The sequence below is a fragment of the Haliotis rubra genome, unplaced genomic scaffold (genome assembly GCF_003918875.1).
Source record: "Haliotis rubra isolate DU_JTF1 unplaced genomic scaffold, ASM391887v1 Scf333, whole genome shotgun sequence".
NCBI lineage: Eukaryota > Metazoa > Mollusca > Gastropoda > Lepetellida > Haliotidae > Haliotis > Haliotis rubra.
In genome coordinates, this window is record NW_025767006.1 from 110,125 (window position 1) to 131,495 (window position 21,371).

Below are 21,371 nucleotides of genomic sequence, written 5' to 3' on the forward strand. Positions count from 1 at the left end.
CACACATTGTACCCATGTGGGGAATCGAAAACCCCGGTCTTTGGCGTGACGAGCGAACGCTTTAACCACTAGGCTACCCGACCGCCCCTGTTTGATGATGAAGAGGATGATGATGATTCCATTTTATTAACGAATGTGCTAAATAATATTAACATTGTCTCCAGGGTAATAAACCTAAGCTGGTTTAGATTCGAAAATGTTCATTTAAAGCTACGTATTGTGAGGTCAGCCTACAAAAAACAAAATCCAAAATCATGTGAACCATCTACTGATTGCAGACACCACTCTCCGGCCATATCATCAACATAAGTGTATGAATAACCAGTGTGCGAAATTTCCACTGGCCCGTTAGCCCGTGGCTAGTACAAATCCAGTCGGGCAAGTATATCTCCCCAGTCACTGGGCCAACTGGCTAGTGAATTTTCATGGGGTCATTTGTTTTTATGGTATTTTACCTTTTTGTAATATTTTGCTTAGTTTCTACATTCAAATTTCGGGTTATAAAAATATTTTCTGGGCTAGTAACTTTCAGGCATATCTAGCCCGACAGGCTAGAAAAATTAGGAGATTTCGTCAGGAGATGGCGAAAAGTCAAGGTTGTCGTGCTGTTACTGTGATACCGTCAAAAATGCGTGCAGAGTCATGTCAATTCTCACTTGAAAATACGAATTAAAGTCGACAGTTGCATCGGACATTTTTTGTCAGTAATGTGTCAAATTTGGAAACGTTTTCTACGTGTGAACCATTATTTTATTTTGAAATCTTTTCTAAGACTGTGAATGTTGAAACTGATCAAATAACGTTTGAGCAAGAGTCACACGGTGCTCATCTGCATTCGTACTTGCATTAAACTTTCTGAATAAGATATTTTTATGTCAAATTATATCGAGATATCCGAAATATCGAGACATTCGTATCGAGTTAAAAGAGCTTGAATAATGATAAATTATTGAAGATTTTGCCGGGACCGAGATGTTATATCGAGACAACCGAGATATCAAGTTATCAGAGTTTGACCCAACGGTGCTCGACTGTATTTGCAACTTATATTAGCATACTGCATATTACATCTTTACGCTTGACACGACTCAAATGTTGTTTAAGGGCTGTCAGAAAATCTGGATAGCAGAATCACAATGTAACAATCCATACCTCGGCGTCACCTCCTGTCCTTTACTAGATGTATGGAATTATCTACAATTAAATTTTAATTGTTATTTACCAAACACAATTAATGGAGTGTTATCCCCTCATTAAATGAGATTTGGGCAAACAATCAATATTGGTCTCCAAATAAGAGACATATAATAGTGTCTACTGCATTCACTATAAGTAAGGCAGCTCCAGCTCTGTTATTCATTCTGAACAGTTCCTTAACTGAACAACAGAGCATCATGAACTCCGCCAAAGTGACCGTCCTGTTCCTGATCGCCATCATTAAGTCTGGATACATATCTGTATGGATTGTAAACTTTTTGTCTTTGAATCTCAATCAAGCATCGATGTTCCTTTGTCTTAGTGTTGAAACCATGAATGTATTTCACTTATGATAATTAAAAGATATTTTTTATATGCCATTTTAAAAATGATCTGTCATGTTAAATATAATTCTTTTAACTCAAATCAGAGTAGATATAAACGTGTTTCCTGGCGGTTGCCATTATCATCCAAATTATCATCATTTGTGTAATAGCTGACGACTGAATGAATGATGCCTCTCTTATATCACAATCAGCACAAAACAAGTGCTGTTTTAGCCTTCCTCGGCCTTACGTGTCCAATATGTTCAGTCGTCAACCGGAAACGTCTGATTTTCATTTACAAATAAGAGTTATCGCCCTTAAAAGGAAAACGCCCAATGGTCCCATTTAGTAATAAAAATGTACACCGAACCCAGCTGTACACTTACCACTGACGTATTTCTACATGTTTCTGTTCCTTCAAGAACTGGCCAGATGAAGAATTGGTCTTCAGTAACCCATGCTTGTCGTGAAAGGCGACTAACGGGATCGGGTGGTCAGACTCCCTGATCTGGTTGCCACATGTCATCGTATCCCAATTGGGTAGATCGGTGCTCATGCTGTTGATCACTGGATTGTTTGGTCCAGACTCTATTTACAGACCGTCGTCATATAGCTGGAATATTACTGAGTGCGGCGTTAAAGATCAAACCAACCAACCTTCAAGAATTGATACGTTTAACATTCATTTTTTTTATTTCAGGCATTTCTTTTTCTCTTGCAAACAATTAAAGAGGTAAGTACATTTATTGAACATGTAAGCAACAAGCATTTGTACATATTTGTTTTTTGAAACATTAATTTCTTGATACTTATTTCCTTGTTTAACATGTACAAGTACACAGTCTGTCTGAATGAACACAAAACTGCAACTTTACATCCCATATATTTGTCTTGTTCCAGAAGAAACATATGCATCAACATCTACTTCGACAGAATCTGATGAGGGAGGTTCGTTCAGTCCACTACTCGGACATCAAATACAAAAATGATTTTATTCACTGTTTCATTATACTCTGTTCGGGACCTTTTCCATACCCAGTGTTTCTCTTTTCTGACCATACATACCAATATTAGTTTTGCACCAACTCAAATCACGTTTAGTTCTGATCCTGGGATGACAATGACAAGTCTCCATGGATGATCATCTTCTTTATTGTACAATAGTGTCGTTTAGGTACAGATACTTATACCGTTTCCAAGCATGAGGAAAACGATGTACGCATCTATACCGAAACGTCGCTATTGTGCAATAAACAGATGATCATCCATAAAGACTTGTCATTCCTATTACTTACAACTGTTGGAATGCCTCTCAGTTGATCCTGGGATGGACTGAATTTGGTTTCATAACGAAGCAGCGCTTGACTAAACACACAGTCCCCCTAGGTATATAATTATAGATTTTAAATCAATGGCTTGTATGGAAACTACGAAAATAGCTATGACGAGTTTCAAGTTGATTATTGGTTTCTGTTGGGAGCAAGACTATTATGATGGAAAATTTCAGGTCTTTTTCCATGTACAGTTCATCTATTTTCTGACTATATCCTGAGACAATTCTATATCGGAACAAATGAGAGAGACCACTGTCTAAAAGATATACATACGCCTGTACATGAAAATATACTGAGAGAAACAAATAAAGGAACGTAGGAAAAATCAAGCGTTCCCTTAATATTTAACAGTTTTCATCATCAGCTTTGCATAGCGCTCTGGGAGAAAATCTGAGAATGAGTAAAGGAACACTGCCATGAAGTGGTGTTCGTTTATTTGTTTCTATCAGTATATTTATCGATCCTGAATCCAATTAAATCACATCTAAATTGCATTCAGGACCCGTTTTTTCTGAACGTTTATCAACAAACGTCACAATAATTACATCATGTAATTAACGTGAATAAAATATGCATGTCGACTTCACCCGCGCACTGAAGGCCTCGAGTTAACCCTACTTTTGGTATCTGCTGAGTTTCAGCTACAGTTGTTAAGTCGTATTTTTTCTAAAGTTTGTTTAGCAGTTGGTGACAGTTATATGACCTGTGCTTGCAATGATGATGGTATAAAACGTGTTTTACTATGTCACTATTTTGTTTTGTTATCTACGTATGACGATTGATTAATCAATGTCAATTCTATTCCAGGAGCTGGACTTACACTGAACTTAAACGGTAAGGTGAAACTCATGGGACATGTACCATCTTTCATGAATACAAGAGTGACTTTTTAAGGTGTGAGGCTATCTTTAAAAATATTTCACAGATATCAGGACAGGGGACACCAGAAATATACTTTACACGTTGTGCCCATGTGGGAATGGAACCTATGACGAGTGCACTCTTTGACAACCAGGCTAGTCAGTAGCCATTCCCAGTTAGTGCTCGAAAGGCAAACTGAATGACGCAAACATGTAACATAGACGACGCACATCTATTTGTTAAACGACAGAGTGAGGCTAGTTTTAGCCACTTTTAGCAATATTCCAGAAATACCACGGCGGATAACACCAGAAATGGGCTTCACACATTTATAATATGGCACCTCATTCCTTAAATATAATAAAAATAAAATATTATTTCTTTCCAGGACAAGAGTGCACCGGAGGTAAGGGCATATCAGTAATCAGTTTGTGTGTGTATGTGTGTGATTATGTGCATGTGTGTATATATATAAATATGTATGTGTGTGTATGTCCCTATGTCTGTATGTATGTATGTATGTCTGTCTGTATGTATGAATGCATGTCTGTCTGTCTGTCTGTCTGTCTGTCTGTATGTATGTATGTATGTATGTATGTATGTATGTATGTATGTATGTATGTATGTATGTATGTATGTATGTATGTATGTATGTATGTATGTATGTATGTATGTATGTATGTATAGATATATAGATATATAGATAGATACTCTGTAACTATATCAAGAATTGTTTTCATTTCATGTATTAGAGGGTTGTGTCCCCATGGACGGTGCAGTTCTGGTCGATCCTCCTGTTATCGGTAAGTAGAGATTCTTTTAAAGAAACAGAATAATAATAGTGTGTTACAAATCAGCTGTACCATTGCTTCAGATTAACACTGAGATTAATGAGGTACAATGAACCTACTGTGTTTTACTCGTGTTAGTTTAAATTGCCTACAACTCGGAGACAGAGGAGTCAAAAGTGATAATAGGAAAGGAACCGGATTTCGTTGACTTGTCATTCCAAGGCCCTTTCCAGGTTATTATAGAACTCAAATACAACTATGTTTTACATTTCATTTCTATTTTCATCTCGAAACACCTACTGCTGTAGACAAAAGAATGTAGGAAAATCCAGTTGTTGAAAAAGGTGTCGACATAATGTTTTGTCACATTGCTGTTTCAAATGGAGTACCTGCTCAGTAATCAAACTGAACTTTTGAAACGTGGTTCTGGAGAAGAAGCGGTACTTTGCTGTACTGCTGTACGATGACATCGTGTTTCGATAATAAACCCCTCATTATGTTTCATTTGTGACTTGTTGTCTATAAGTTGTCGAATATATTGAGTCTGCGAGTGAGTGATTTAGGGGTTTTCATGTTTGGGTAGTATAATGGCAGGTTCTAGATGAAAGATTCCAGGAACCTCAAGCATCGACCTATCCAAAAATGATAACCAAAGGCAAGATTTGTATATTATACCTTGCATATTATAGGCCATACTAAACCATCCTCACAGGGTACGTACATGCATATCATAGGGAAAGAACTTCATAAACAAGTTTGATAATTATCGAATTACATTCGCAAAAAGACATGAATAGTATGAGCTATTCCAATGTGTATCAAAATATTTAAGCAAGAATGTATAGATACGTGTGCAGAAATTGAGATTGATATCAAAGACTTGATTCTTCAGTCCTTATAAGTCGTCATAGCTGGCACCAATTCTCACTTCCGCCTGAAGTAGATGTACATGGGTTACACTGTGGTTGCAGTTGTCATGGGTTGTACAGCACATCACTGATGGTTCTCGGGATGACCGCTCGCATGCAGGTTCCTACAGTACAGAGAATGTCCCTTGTTACGTAGTTCTTACGGCTGTGTGGCATCAGGCCATTTTCCATCATTTTAAAGCAAACTTTATGAATGGCGGGAGCCATCTGCTCTTATAGTTTCCATACAGTTGTACTTTTGAACACGGAGGATAGCCAGGTGGCGTTCCTTGTTGTGTTACGATCAGCTGTCTGTCACGTTTGCATCCAGCTCCAAACTCAGTCTAGGGCGGTTTAGTGTTCATGTAGTCCTAGCTCTACATTAAGAAGACAGTATGTTCTTCTAAATAGATATAGATATATATTAATTCTTTTCAGTTCACAATTATCTTTTTTCGTATGATTTTTATGATTGTTTCAGAAGTTCTGTATAGCTATTGATTGTTGAGATGGTTGAAGAAAGTTGTTAAGATGCGAAAAAAATTAGATCGAGCGTTGGCACAGAATTCTCCTGAAACCATTACGCTTTCTCCTCCAAATTGGTATAATAACCTCACAAACACGAAACTGTGCCGGACACACTACTTCACCACACCCATACCCTCCACTCGGCAAAGCGCAATGTGAAGCATGACTCGTCGCTGGAGACAATCCTGTTCCGCTTCCTCTGGTTGAAGGGCGGTGGACTAGCTTAGTTGTTAAAGCGTTCGCTCGTTATGCTTTCTCACATGGGCATAATGTGTAAAGCCAATTTCTGGTGTCCCCCGCGGTGATATTGCTGGAATATTGCTTTAACCATACTCAAAGACTCACACGTCCCTCTGGTTTGAATCTGACCATTCTACAGACGTCGAGCATGATGAAAGTGCGCCGGTCAGGATACCTTGTGTGTATGGTCGTCTTGCTCGGACATACGCTGTCGATTCCCGATGGTCTGTATTGAATTTCTAGTTAATTAAAATTTAAAGTCACTTTGGCAATATTTCAGCCATACCGTGACTAAAACAGTAAGTGCTTTATAATTTTGTTAGATACAAAATCTGTCGCCAAAGAACAGTAAAACAACAGTCGCCTGTGAGCAGCCCAGATTAGATTATAATATATATACATAACTAGTATATACTATTAAGGGCATTACAACATAAAAATGAGGTAGATCACCATACTAGGGACCATGGGGGCTTTCAGTCCCTTTGCTACCTGCATGGAACCAAGCTGGATTTACACCGTCCCTTCAGCCGCTGGCGACTGTAGTTAAATCTAGCCATAATCTAAAATTACAAAATAATACGTTTTAAAAATATGATCTGTTTAAGTATTTTACTTTCAAAGTTTTTGGACTTACGTAGCCTCTCGGGAGGAGGTATTGAATTTCGACTTTCTGAACAACTGATTTTACCTAATTTGTACGTCATCTTGGCGTGATCTCAAGGCTTATGGAAATACGGTGGAAACAAGGCTGTCGGTACTTTTTCATCAGCAGTGTTTCCTCAACGCATTAGATCTTGTGACATTCCTATTACATACATCATTCACCACTCGTGTTTGTTATATCGGAGTATGTGTGTTGACACTTTCTTGGCTATTAGCGATTGAAAGGACGGGGTGGATATTTCCAATAGTGAAAGAAGCACCTGTGGTGAACTGGATTAAACATTACACCTAACATTACCACCTAACATGCAGTACATTTTAGTCGATGTCACTGTCGTTTTCAGGGATAAATAAGTGGCATGGGGCTGGCACTGGACTTTATAACAAGATTAATGGTTTGACAACCACATAATCTCAAACATTATGCAGACATCACCATAACAACGTGGATAGTTTGAGAATGATGGCTCTTGCTCCTGGCGACTGGAACAATCCGCCTGCGTGGGCCAGTACAATATTTATTTTTTTATTTTTTTGAGAGTACGGACGATTATTCCTGATGTTTTGAACAATACGCATGGATCATTGGAATGCGGTGTTTGCGGATGTTAGTGTGTGTGATAGAATGCTTCATGAAACTGAATTTAGAACTGGTTGGATACACTCCGGCAACAACTGCTAGTGACAAGGATCAACATCTGCCACAGGAAGTGGGAGACACTGGGAATGATGCAGCTATTATGAAGTTGATTTGGTTGGCATTTTGGGGTGAGAGAGAACCCCGGACTATGTCTTGGACAAGGAAAACCAAAGTCTATGGATAGTCAACTTCTTTATTGCAATGAGTTCGATGTTTCGGTGTAGGTACTAACACCGTTATCAAGTAAGTACCTACACCAAAACGTCGCACTCATTGCAATAAAGAAGTGGACTATCCATAGAACTTGGTTTTCCTTCACCTATACAACTTCTTAAATGCCTCTCAAAGAAGTTATGTCTTGGACAATCCGTCATACTGTAAGCATGAAAGTTCGTTTTACTCAGTTAATCACAAAGTCCATGATTTCGACAACAACACACAAATTTTATTTTAATGTAACTTTATTTTTAACGTATTTTGGGCGCGCGCACGCGCACGCACACACACACCACACCACACCACACCACACCACACCACACCACACCACACCACACCACACCACACCACACCACACCACACCACACCACACCACACCACACCACACCACACCACACCACACCACACCACACCACACACACGTGTTCCCGATCACATATTGATGTGTGGCATAGGCTTTACATGAGTCGAGTATTATATATTACATTTCGTGTTTGAATGGGGCCGAAGCATTCGTTATACGTGGTCACAAACTTAAAAGTTTCACAGTGTCAGGGCCATGTTTCAAATGGTTGCTGTGGTTACTGGGTAGGCGCCCCATGTGCAAAATCAGCATGATAAAATATTATGTTGACGCCATTTTCAACCAGTTGGTCTAGGTATATTCTATTTCCAAACTGTTTGTTTGTAGATGAAAAATGACATAAAATTGTAAAAGTAGCCATACAACTCTTTCCACATCCATAAGAAGTCGATTGTACAGTTGTGACTATCTATCATGAGTATATATTTGTTACAGCAGTTTTACAGCCGTACGATGTTGTTTGGAAACAAATCGAGTCTGGACAAGACAATATAGTAAGTGTCGCCATGCGATACCATGACGGAATGAATCAATAAAGTATGTTTCGTGTGAATTCCAGAAGGGATACCTCCTCCATATTTGTTAGATAAATTGGAAAAGAGACACGTCCAAATGACATGTCCAAGGTTGTCGTTTTACTATTGATTCATTTTAATATTTTTCATTCCTGACTTCGTAATGTGGACATGTGTAAATACCATACTTTCAAGTTATACACCATTTGGGGTCGAGTGTTTTAAGCATATATTTTCTGGATGTGCAATACAAGATCCTTATTGTGTTTATTTTACAAACAATCTCACCGATAACTGGAGGATCGACCAGAGCACAATCTCCTGAAGAGAGAAACATTAATTGATTTACAGGTAAAACGTATCTAAAATGGTGTTCATGAGGTCATTGACCCCTACACAATGAAGATGGAGATGTATGTCAGTTATCATAACTGGATATTCTAAGGCACTTTAAGAACTTGAGATCTTGTGAAATTTGACCTTACATTGCAACCTTAGAACTGGCATGGTAATATCCTTATCCCAGCTTATACCACTGAAAGGGGCTTACCTTCGACGCATCCCTGACCTGGAATGGCACAAAGTTTAAAAGTTTATCAGATATCGAATGAGCTTGTTTGACATGAATATAATGGTACATGTACACTATCTGCATCATTTGAGTCGTGAAGAATATATATGAATCGTCATGTTGCACGTTTGTTACACGAGAAATTTATTCTGGCATCATGGTTTGGTTAAGCGTTCGTTTTCTAGTCATGTCGAACGAACGACCCGATTCTTACATAGATACAATGTGTAAACAACATTTCTGGCACCCCCTGATATTACTGAAACATTGGTAAAGGCGGCATAAACTAATATTCCCTCACTATTGTATTCATAACAGATGATAAAAGTAACATGAAGATGCTTACCGTTGTCTCCATGAAGCGCAAGTGGAAGTGGAGAAGCAGCTTCTGGAGTTGGAGAAGCAGCTTCTGGACTTCCTAGAATAACAATTATCTCTACTTAAAAATTATCCAACACAGGTGATAAAACAAAGCAATCACATAATGAAACATCACTAATACATCACATATCTCCACCATTACATATACAGGTGGAATATTGGAAACCAATTGCTCCACATAGTTTGGAAAAGTCACAACCTGACAAACCTATGAAGATCCGGGTTAGAATTTGTCTTCAGCAACCCATGCTTGTCGTAAGAGGTGGCTAACGTGGTGTTCAGGCTCGCTGACCTGGTTGACACATGTCATCGTATGTCAATTGCGTAGATCGATGCTCATGTTGTTGATCACTGGATTGTCTGGTCCAGACTCGATTATTTAAAGACCGCCGCCATATAGTTGGAATATTGCTTAGTGCGGAGTAAAACAAAACTCACTCACTCAGAACCCGACAAATGAGGCAAAAGCTCTGCATATGGCAACAGTGTGGATGGACAGTGTAGGTGTCAAGTCTATTCATGTTTGATAATGAAACAATAATGCGTGTGATTATTGTGCTCTTTGTTAAAAAGCACACTGGAAGACAGGTACTGATTGTAAGGTGAATATAAATTTATTACCATCAGAATGGACACAGGGATGCTAATAAAGGTTATCGTATCTGGGCATATTCTATCTTGTAGATGGTGTTCTGTCATATTTGTTCATCGTGTAATACGTCTCACATTATGATCATCAAAGGGATGGCGTAAATCCTGCTGGAAAATCATGTAGGAAGCAAAAGCACTGTGAGTCCTCTTGATCCCCAGTAAGGTGGTCAACCTTTGGTTATTAGTAGTTTATAGCCTGGTTTTAATTGTTAAGAATGAATCTATTGAATCTACTGTCTTCATATTTTAATTATGGTCAGGTTGGTTATATATTAAAACTGCGATATGCCCACCTATTCTACTGCCATTTGTCGACAGATATTTTAAAATGATTACTTTGTTTTCATCGCTATATGGCTGTAATATCGTATGGTCAGACATGAAGGACTGGATATGGAAAACTTCCAAAACAAAGTCACTTTTCACATTGTTTTGCATGGAACTGAACGAACCTGTCTCAGTAGATGTTGAAGTGGATGTGGAAGTAGACGTGGAAGTTGATGGTTCATCTGTAACAGGACATATATATGGGGTGTAAGTTCGTAACGTTGCAGTTGTGTATTTCAGAGTTACTGTTTCGTACTTGGTATTGAGTAAGAATCAAATAATCATCACACAACAGGAAATGAATAGAGTTAGTATGTTGCCTATGAAAAAAACATGATAATTGTCCATGTTATGTCACCTGGAAGCTAAGTCATATCTTCTATTATTGTCAATATGATTCTGAATTCGAATATACTCTTTTCAGCACATGGAGTTATCCCTGAATACAGCCTTGTTCAGTAATTGCACAACACACACACACACACACACACAAGTAACAACCCCATTACCCCCAACATTATTTATAATATTTTATAAATATACGTATTGGTTGGCGCTAGTCTTTACTTGGTCACATATTTCCAATCAATCAATAGGTTTACTTACCTCTTTTGTTGCTTGCAAGGGAAAATGAGATGCCTGAAAAGATACATTTTCGGAGTGTTACTTATTTCTGGAACTGAAACATGACAAGTTATATCACATTTCTTAACTGTGTTCAATTACAGCAGTTTTAATATGTCTTCAATGCAATAACATCGGAGACTAACTGCAGTACAGTCGGCTACCCCACCGCCACAGACTTACTGATGGCGATCAGGAGCAGGACGGTCACTTTGGCGGAGTTCATGATGCTCTGTTGTTCTGTGTAGGTGCGGTTCGGCATGAATAACAGAGCTAAAGCTGACCTACTTATTCTGAATGATGAAATGTGTAATATTTGATACATTATGAAATGTGTAATATTTGACGACTGATATTGATTGTTTGCCTTTGGCGTAGTCAAATTCATAAACAGAAGTGATACATTTACAGTGTTTGTTGAAAGATCATAAATATTTAAGTGGTAAATGCAACCAGAAATACGGGGCGACTCCCACGTGTTAAGCAATATTCCTTTTCAATGCTATCCGAGTGTATACAGCCCAAACTACAACGAGCATGGATATCACTGCTGTTGGTTGATTATGCACAACATTCATTCTAACAACAGGGCACTTTTGTCACAAATACACTCTTTAAAAAAAAAAAGTCATGGGAAAGTCTTGTTCATGCAAAGTGTTGACTTTGACGCCATCTTGTGGACTCGAGTAAACAGAAACACAACAATAAAAGCTGTTGTTGAGTTGACGAACTCTTAGTCTATAGATGAGTGAGTTATCACCTTTTTACCATTAAAATTGCAAGAAATAATTGGTCTAAAACTAACGCAATAAATTATTCTAAAATAGCTCTTTTTTCCTTTTCTTTTATCTTTTTTTTGAAGAGTGTAATAATACTATGGTGTCTGATTCGGGCCATCGCTTGTATACAGAGGAAACAAGATATTGTAGATGTTTGTAGAGACCTATCAAAGAGAACGAAACCTCGAGTTACGATTGTTAAGACGACATCGCAGTTGATAGGGTTCCGTCCAGTGAAACCGCATCATCTGTTTCATGTTTGGATGTTTTAATGTACAAATACTGATAATGGCACTGACATTGAGTTGGTAGACAAATATTCGTGTCATATTCCATGGTTGGTTGGTTGGTTGGTTTGTTGTTTAATGCCGCAATATTCCAGCTATATGGCGGCGGTCTATAAATAATCTGGACCAGACACCCCAGTGATCAACAGCATGGGTATCGATCTACGCATTTGGGATACGATGACATGTGTCAACCAAGTATCGTAGGCACCTTGGCGGGATATGGGTTTTATCCGAGTTAAGTTAAAGTTGTGTTATCTAAATCTTAATCACAGTGTTGAAAATATGAATAAAATAACAGCAGCTTATTATCATGACCATCAGCACAGGCATGTACAAATCTTAATTAGCCGAGTATGGCCGGTCGGCCACAGAAGTTTAGCATTGTGGATGAAGTGCTGGATACTGCAGGCTTACCATACATGTATCGTAATACGATACAGGGCTGCCTGACAGTCAGTAGTATACACGTACAACCAGAAATGATTGAGAATTTAAAGAATGTAATTTTTTCATTTTTTTCACTCATTACTCACGTATTAAATGTGAATATTAGCAAAACATAACTCCAGATTCAAAGACAGGTGAACATTTATTATTTTGTCAAGTCACCATGGGCAGCAATGCAGGCTTCAATGCGGCGGGGCATACTACTGATCAAAGAAGGTAGAAAGTCGTGGTCGATGCTGTGCCAATATCGGACCACCTCTTCTTTCATTTCAGCAATATTTGTCAGATTTTTCTTATTGACACTTTCCTTCATAAGTCCCCAAACATTTTCTATTGGATTTAGGTCAGGGCTATAGCTTGGCCAATCTAATAATGTCATATTTTGGGTCCGAAACCAGGCCTGTAAATGCTTTGAACGATGTGTTGGGTCGTTGTCCTGCTGCAAAGTCCAAACATTTCCATAGAACACGTGAGCAGATGGAAGTAAATGTCCCTCGAGAATATCTGTGTACCGCTCACTGTTCAAATTCCCTTCAAATACACGGAGGGGCGTTGCCTCTAACACAGATATGCCACCCCACACGTTAAATTTCGGACTGTACTTTGGGCGCTGATACAAAGGTTTTTCAGTTTGTTTGGTCCAGAATTTCAGTGCATTAGGAAACAGCCACACAAAACTTCATCTGAGAAAATCACATTGTCCCAGTTAAAATTTCTATGCTGTAACCACCAGTTCGACCTTCGCTCCTTTTGTTCAGGTTTCATGATCGTTGATGGAATTCCTTGACTTTTCTGCCAACCCATTGCATGCAGCTCAGTTCTAATTGTCTCCTTACAGACAGCCACAGTTCCTCTATCAATCATATCCAGCCTTAAGTTTTCTAAACTCCTTCGTTCATTTTTAGAAACAAGAATACCAAGCCGCCTCCTGTCAATCAATTTTCCTCCCTGGTGCCCAATGCCATATCCATTTACAATATTTGAAAAAGGATTAACGGAGTTGTCTCTCTTGAATGAAACCAAGCACTTGATAGCTGGTCAAGGTTTTTTACACTAGAAATCCAATTAAACATATTCCTAAAATTCTCAATAATTTCTGGTCATACTATATATACATTGCATTCTTGTTGTAAGAGGACTTGACCCTCGGAAAGGGGTTAGGCAGGTGGGCTGGCGATCGCCTCTTGATGCTGCTTGGCAGTTGCTGCACTATCATGTGATTGCATATTTAGAGGTCGAATAAAGTGTTGTGGAAACACTGATGGACTTCTGTGTTCGAAGAGACAATATCCCAAACCGTAACCAACCCGGGATACAAGTCACCGATCCTGACCAACCGATCGCGTTTGTCACCTTTCACAACAGGACCGCCTCCGTGGTGTAGTGGTTAAAGCGTCCGCCCGGAGAGCGGAAGGTCGCGGGTTCGATCCCCGACCGCGTCATACCAAAAAGACGTTAAATATGGTATTTGTTGGTCCCTGCCTGGCGCTCGGCATTAATGGGTACAACAAGGACTGGTCGGCTTGGAGTCAGTATAATGTGTCTGAGTGGGGTATTCATGTTTTCACTGCGGCATGGTATCTCAGTGGGCTAGCACTATAAAACCAGCTTAAGTGGGCTAGTACAAGCAGCCGCATACACATACACACACGCACACGCACGCACGCCTGTTGTGACCTTAAATGTAGAATGGGCTTAAGTGTAGAATAATCATGAATATTACATTTTAGGTCACAACAGACAACACACATAGTCACAGTACCTTTTACTGCACGTTGCTGTACCCGCAAGTATTCATGTGGCCCCTGTTGCGGTATCACGAGCCCGCTCAACGGCAATGACGGGCTCAGGTAACGAAAATAATTTGTTATAGTTTTCACCATTGTTAAAATTTATTCTTTTCATCTCCTGTTGGTTCTGATTTTGATGAAAGTCAATGACATAATTTGATGATGAAGAATGTTTGGCACAGAATCTATCCCATGAATAGGCACTAGGAGAAATATTGCTAAAAGATTGATCAATTTCATCTCTTCGTCTCTTCTTTTCATTACGAGTTGAACCAGATTGTTTTGGATCCATGATGAAAGGGAATGATTCAGCACCCCTGCTCAGATAGTGTCAAATATCACCGGATACCCAAAATGCTGACACCAGGGATACAAGGGTGTTATACTCCAGGGAATATACACGCTTGTTGTGAAAGGTGAGGTGAGGTGAAATTGGGTTTAACGTCGTGCTTGAGAATATTTCGCTCATATGACGACGTAAACATCTATCTACCTGGTAAATGGTATATTTGTTTCCGTTTAGAATGGGAAATTCGCAATATAATAGTCAGGCGAAACACAAAATTTATGCCACTCATACTCCATCATGTCCCATTGCATCGTTCAAAATGTCAAAAATTGAACCACGAGAATTCCGCTCTCTGCCGGGATGGCCTAAAAGTCGGGCCGGGCCGGGCCAAGGCGGGCCAAATATATTATTGGCTAATAAACCCATAAACGAAAACCATGCCTACAATTAATTAATTCAACATAATGATATGATATTAATAATCAATAGGAAGCCACAAACGCGTACCATAATAAGTTTATTACGAGTAAATCGGCTAAAACTCAGGAGGACGAGAAGCCTGTGAACTGGCTGACCGAGGTTACGTCTAAAAGTGGAATCGTTAACCGAAACAGGATTTAAAACGTATAAATACTTCAGTCAATTCTGATACACATTTCCGTCCGCCCGAAAATGGTTTTACATCTATATCCAATCACATACCACCCCATAAATTCACTATTCATCGTATTTAAAGCATGCCTTTCTTTAAATGAAACGATCTCCCCACACTCTAAACATTATCTCGGCCACAATTCTTCGGTCCGGCTTGGCTAAAGCCGTTAAAAGCAACTTAAAAGTAACACACGTATCTTGAATTGTGTTTACACACAATATATTGTGTATTATATCTACCTAAATATCGCTTTGTAATGTTATAAAATGCAACATGTAAAGAAAACTGCTCCGTTAAAGTGAAGCCCTAGTTTTCAACATAGCCTCAATCAAAAGTGTTAAGTCTCTGTTCATTTTGTAGCCTGATTTGTATTTAGATCCATAGATTGGTATTACAACTACTTAAATATCACTTTGTAATGTTATAAGATGCCTAATGTAAAGAAAGTGTTAAGTTGCTGTTCAGCTCGACTTGGTCCGGGCCATCAGAAACAGTTTAAAGCTCACACATGTATACTGATTTGTGTTTATATCTATGGAAGGGAGTTATATCTACCAAAATACCTCCCTATCGAGTCTCAATGCGCTGTATTTGAAGCAAACACCTTGCTCAAAGTGAGGCCCTATTTTCTATACATTCTCAACAAAGACACAGTATCACAAGCTTTCGGTCCAGCTTGGCCCGGTCTCTCAAACGCACCTTAAACCTCACAGGTGTATCTTGAAATGTGTTTAAATCAATAGATTGGTATTATATCTACCTAAATATCAATTTGTGATATTATATAATGTCTAATGTAAAGAGAACTAGTCCGTTAAAGTGAAGCCCTTTTCTCTCTCCATTCTCAACATAGCCTCAATCAAATGTGTTAAGTCGCTGTTCGGCCCGACTTGGTCCGGGCCATCAGAAACAGCTTAAACCTCACACATGTATACTGATTTGTGTTTATATCTATAGAAGAGAGTTATATCTACTAAAATACCTCCCTATCGAGTCTCAATGCGCTGTATTTGAAGCAAACACCTTGCTCAAAGTGAGGCCCTATTTTCTATACATTCTCAACAAAGACACAGTATCACAAGCTTTCGGTCCAGCTTGGCCCGGTCTCTCAAACGCACCATAAAACCTCACAGGTGTATCTTGAAATGTGTTTAAATCAATAGATTGGTATTATATCTACCTAAATATCAATTTGTGATATTATATAATGTCTAATGTAAAGAGAACTAGTCCGTTAAAGTGAAGCCCTTTTCTCTCTCCATTCTCAACATAGCCTCAATCAAATGTGTTAAGTCGCTGTTCGGCCCGACTTGGTCCGGGCCATCAGAAACAGCTTAAACCTCACACATGTATACTGATTTGTGTTTATATCTATAGAAGAGAGTTATATCTACCAAAATACCTCCCTATCGAGTCTCAATGCGCTGTATTTGAAGCAAACACCTTGCTCAAAGTGAGGCCCTATTTTCTATACATTCTCAACAAAGACACAGTATCACAAGCTTTCGGTCCAGCTTGGCCCGGTCTCTCAAACGCACCATAAACCTCACAGGTGTATCTTGAAATGTGTTTAAATCAATAGATTGGTATTATATCTACCTAAATATCAATTTGTGATATTATATAATGTCTAATGTAAAGAGAACTAGTCCGTTAAAGTGAAGCCCTTTTCTCTCTCCATTCTCTCAAGTCGCTGTTCGGCCCGACTTGGCCCGGGTCGTCAAAAACAACTTACACTTCACACATGTATCCTGATTTGTGTTTAAATCCATGGTTTAGTATTATATCTATTTACATATTGCTTCACGGAGTCTCAAAGCGCTGTATTTGAAGCAAACACCTTGCTCAAAGTGAAGCTCTCTTTTCTACACATTCTCAACAAAGACACAGTATCACAAGCGTTCGGTCCGCCTTGGCCCGGGCTGTCAAAAATAACTTAAAGCCCACACATGTATCCTGATTTGTGTTTAAATCCATAGATGAGTATTATATCTACCTAAATATCAATGTGTGGTGTTACAAAATGCCACATGTAAAGATAACTGGTTCGTTAAAGTGAAGCCCTTTTCTCTCTCCATTTACAACATAGCCTCAATCAAAAGTGTTAAGTCGCTGTTCAGCCCGGCTTGGCCCGTGCTGTTCACGGGCCAAACGTTCGGATCGTTGGGAATGGAGAGAGAAAGGGGCTTCACTATTACTTTACTTTATGAAGTGGTATTTAGGTAGATACAAAGCCATTTTGTGTTTCATGTGTATTAGTAAATATAAGCATGTACATACGCGCTGGCTATCTGATTTGGGCTGGTATTGTTTGCAATGAAAACACATAAGAATTTTTGTGTTTGTGAATGCATACCTTGTTTGATCCTTTATAACATATTACAAAAGGTTGTGATTTACAAGATTTCTTTTAATATACATCAAAAATCACGGGAACTGAGTACAAACGAAGTATTTTTTGTTACTGATGGGCGGAAGGTTGGTGAAATGTCCTACCATAAACATTTGAAAACTTTATTGTTGTCTTGAATTTTATGACTGAACAAAGCGTCCGTTAAAACCTTAAAAACATGGACATTGTTTTACATAACAGAAAGTCATCTCTGGTGTCATACAGTCTTGTGGACAGTGTTTATGTCATCCTGACGCAACCTCTTAACAATACGTATCCGCAAATTTCGATTTAGAAATTTCAAAATTCGAAATTCATATAAATCCGCCAATAACATATAAAATCTGACGTTTTCCTGAACAAAATATATAAACATACACACTTCGACAGTGCATTACCCGTGAAGGTCCGGGTTAGAATGAACCTTCAGTAACCCATGCTTGTCGTAAGAGGCGCAGACGGGATCGGGTGGTCAGGCTCGCTGACTTGCTTGACACATGTCATCGGTTCCCAATTGAGCAGATCGATGCTCATGCTGCTGATCACTGGATTCTCTGGTCCAGACTCGATTATTTACAGACCGCCGCCATATAGCTGGAATATTGCTGAGTGCGGGGTAAAACTAAACTCACCCACTCACTCACTCACTCACTCGACAGTATATAGATGCCAACAACGTGAAAACCATGTTTCTAAGTTAAGCAAGAGCGAGAATCATTTTGAGAATGTTAGGAATTTAATTCAAGCTATCAACGAAAGCAATCAACTATATTATATGTTCAACCCAACTAAAATGATGATACAAATATTTCATTTTAATAATATCATATTTTGTTGATTTAGGAAAATGTATACATTGAATAATAGTGGACTTACACCCAACCCTCTACACCAATATCTCCTAAAGCCGTCTTACTACCATTATTTGTATAGTGCAATCATACATGTTTAACATTTGTATTGTGTAATGCTTAATCAAATATTTGTTTACAAGTGGATCCCACTGTACTGCGTCCATGCGCGTACAACAGTTGAACTACAATGATGGCAGACAAACACAGATAGAACACGCTGCAGTAATGGGAAAGGACGTACCGTATTTCCTCTATTAAGCGCCGGGTTTCTATTAAGCGCCGGGCCTCTAATAACCGCCGGGGATAAAGCAGTGCTTTGAGAAATACGCGCCGGGCCTCTAATAAGCGCCGAGTCTCTAATAAGCGCGGGTATAGACCTTTGCATTTTTTCGCTAATGTATTTTCCCTTGGTCTAAAAATAAATATATTAAGGAATGGTCCCTTAAATCATAACTTCATGTACTCATCCCCTCTAATAAGCGTACAACTGAATTACAACAGAATTTATATTGCCATGGGCCTACCAGTTATTTCATTGGTTCCGTTATAGACCTTATTCAATTTTAAAGTTTAAATTATCTTTTATAATTGGTTAGCCAACACAGTGACTATGATTAAAATACAAACACACACATGCACTCGGTATGGTGGTTAGTGGTTAAAGCGTTCGCTCGTCACGCCGAAGGCCCGTTTCGCGGATCGATTCCCCACATGGGTACAATGTGTGAAGCCCAGTTCTGGTGTCATATTGCTGGAATATTGCTAAAAGCGGCGTAAAACCCAACTCACTCACTCACTGGGAATGCATAACGTCAACTCCAGAGAATAATCAGTCTCGATAATCAAAGGAACATTAAACTAAAATGTTTATTTGAAATTTCATGACATCGTAAAATGACCATCATTGCCTGACAGTCACAGAGATGACATAACAGACAAATACCTCCACACTTCTACAGACAAACAATGAACACACGTCTCCAAATATTTAACATCTCATAACGAATACAACATGGGGTATAAGTACGCCAGCAGTAGCCATGTCATTTACACCCAACACTGACAGCACACAGCAACCGAAGACACAGCGCTATCAACAGGGACATCATGAACAACACCAAAGTTATCATTGTGTTTCTGATCGCCATCAGTAAGTATTTATACATCAGTATGTACAGTTAAACACCGTTGTGCCGAAAGTGAAGGGACCTGCGTAAATACATCGAGTTAACCGACGTTCGACACAACCGAAATATGATGACTAATAGGCACGGACCAAACAATTACTTAGAGAATATCAAAGTCCGACACAACGCGGTGTTTGACTGTATTTATAGATGATTTGTTACTTCATGTATTGCTGAAAAGATCACTTTGAAGATAACGTCCTTTTTCTGTAAATTTGTGATAAAATGACATGATTCTTGGTAAAAAGCGCACCATCTTAAAATTACTCTACTTCACTCTCATATCATAATCCGTCAAAAATGGAAATGTGACGATATATAGGTGCAAATGTGGTATGCGCCGGACCATTGTCTATGTAGCGTATTATCTGCTATAAGCACACAGAAATATTCATATTTGTTTTATGTGTCATTTGAAATGAGTATATCGCGACGTTTTAATTCACACGTGTTATTTTCCATTATTGTTACTCCTATATATTTTCAGGCATCCCGTGTTCCTTTGCAAGAAACATGAGAGGTAAACACATTTACTGTAATATATGACTATGCAAGTCCAGACACAGCAAGATTATTCTATTTATCTGTTTACGTAATGAGCTAACAGTTTTTTGTCAGACTGTAGTTTGAGTCACAATGTAGAGCTGTCATATTTATTTACACTAAAACGAGGTCATCACACGGGTGTGTAGCCCCGTCTTCCAATCGTTGTAGCCTACACTCACTCACTCGACAGTATATAGATGCCAACAACGTGAAAACCATGTTTCTAAGTTAAGCAAGAGCGAGAATCATTTTAAGAATGTTAGGAATTTAATTCAAGCTATAAACGAAAGCAATCAACTATATTATATGTTCAACCCAACTAACATGATGATACAAATAATTCATTTTAATAATATCATCTTTTGTTCATGTAGGAAAATGTATACATTGAATAATAGTGGACTTACACCCAACCCTCTACACCAATATCTCCTAAAACCATGTTACTACCATTATTTGTATAGTGCAATCATACATGTAGCCCCGTCTTCCAATCGTTGTAGCCTACACTATACATTGATACATTTTCACGATCTCGAATTTCTGTTACAGATGTTAGGTCAGCATCAACATCAACGTCTTCATCTACAGAGGGTTCGTACTTACAATGTTAATATTCTTAGGCTTGCTTTTATTTACACATAGATACTGATTCAACATTCACCAAAGCTTATTTCAGTTAAGACAATGTATGGACTGGAGAAAGTGCAAGTTTATCAATGTTTCTAGGTTACCCGCTGGGAATGCCGAAATGAGGGAATTCATTTTGTACTTCCTGTTAGTAATTCTATATCTTGAATAATTGAGTCACGTATCATGTACGGAAATTACCGATGTTTTGCGAATGCAAATCGGTGGAAGGGAGATTACTCTAACTTTGTTTTTACTTGTCTGTTGTTGTCGGTATTGGCTAATTGCCTAATTGTGGTACTCCTTATTATGACCGTTACCCGTGCTTTAAACAGTTCAAAATTAACATTGAGTTCTTCGGTAAGATAAATA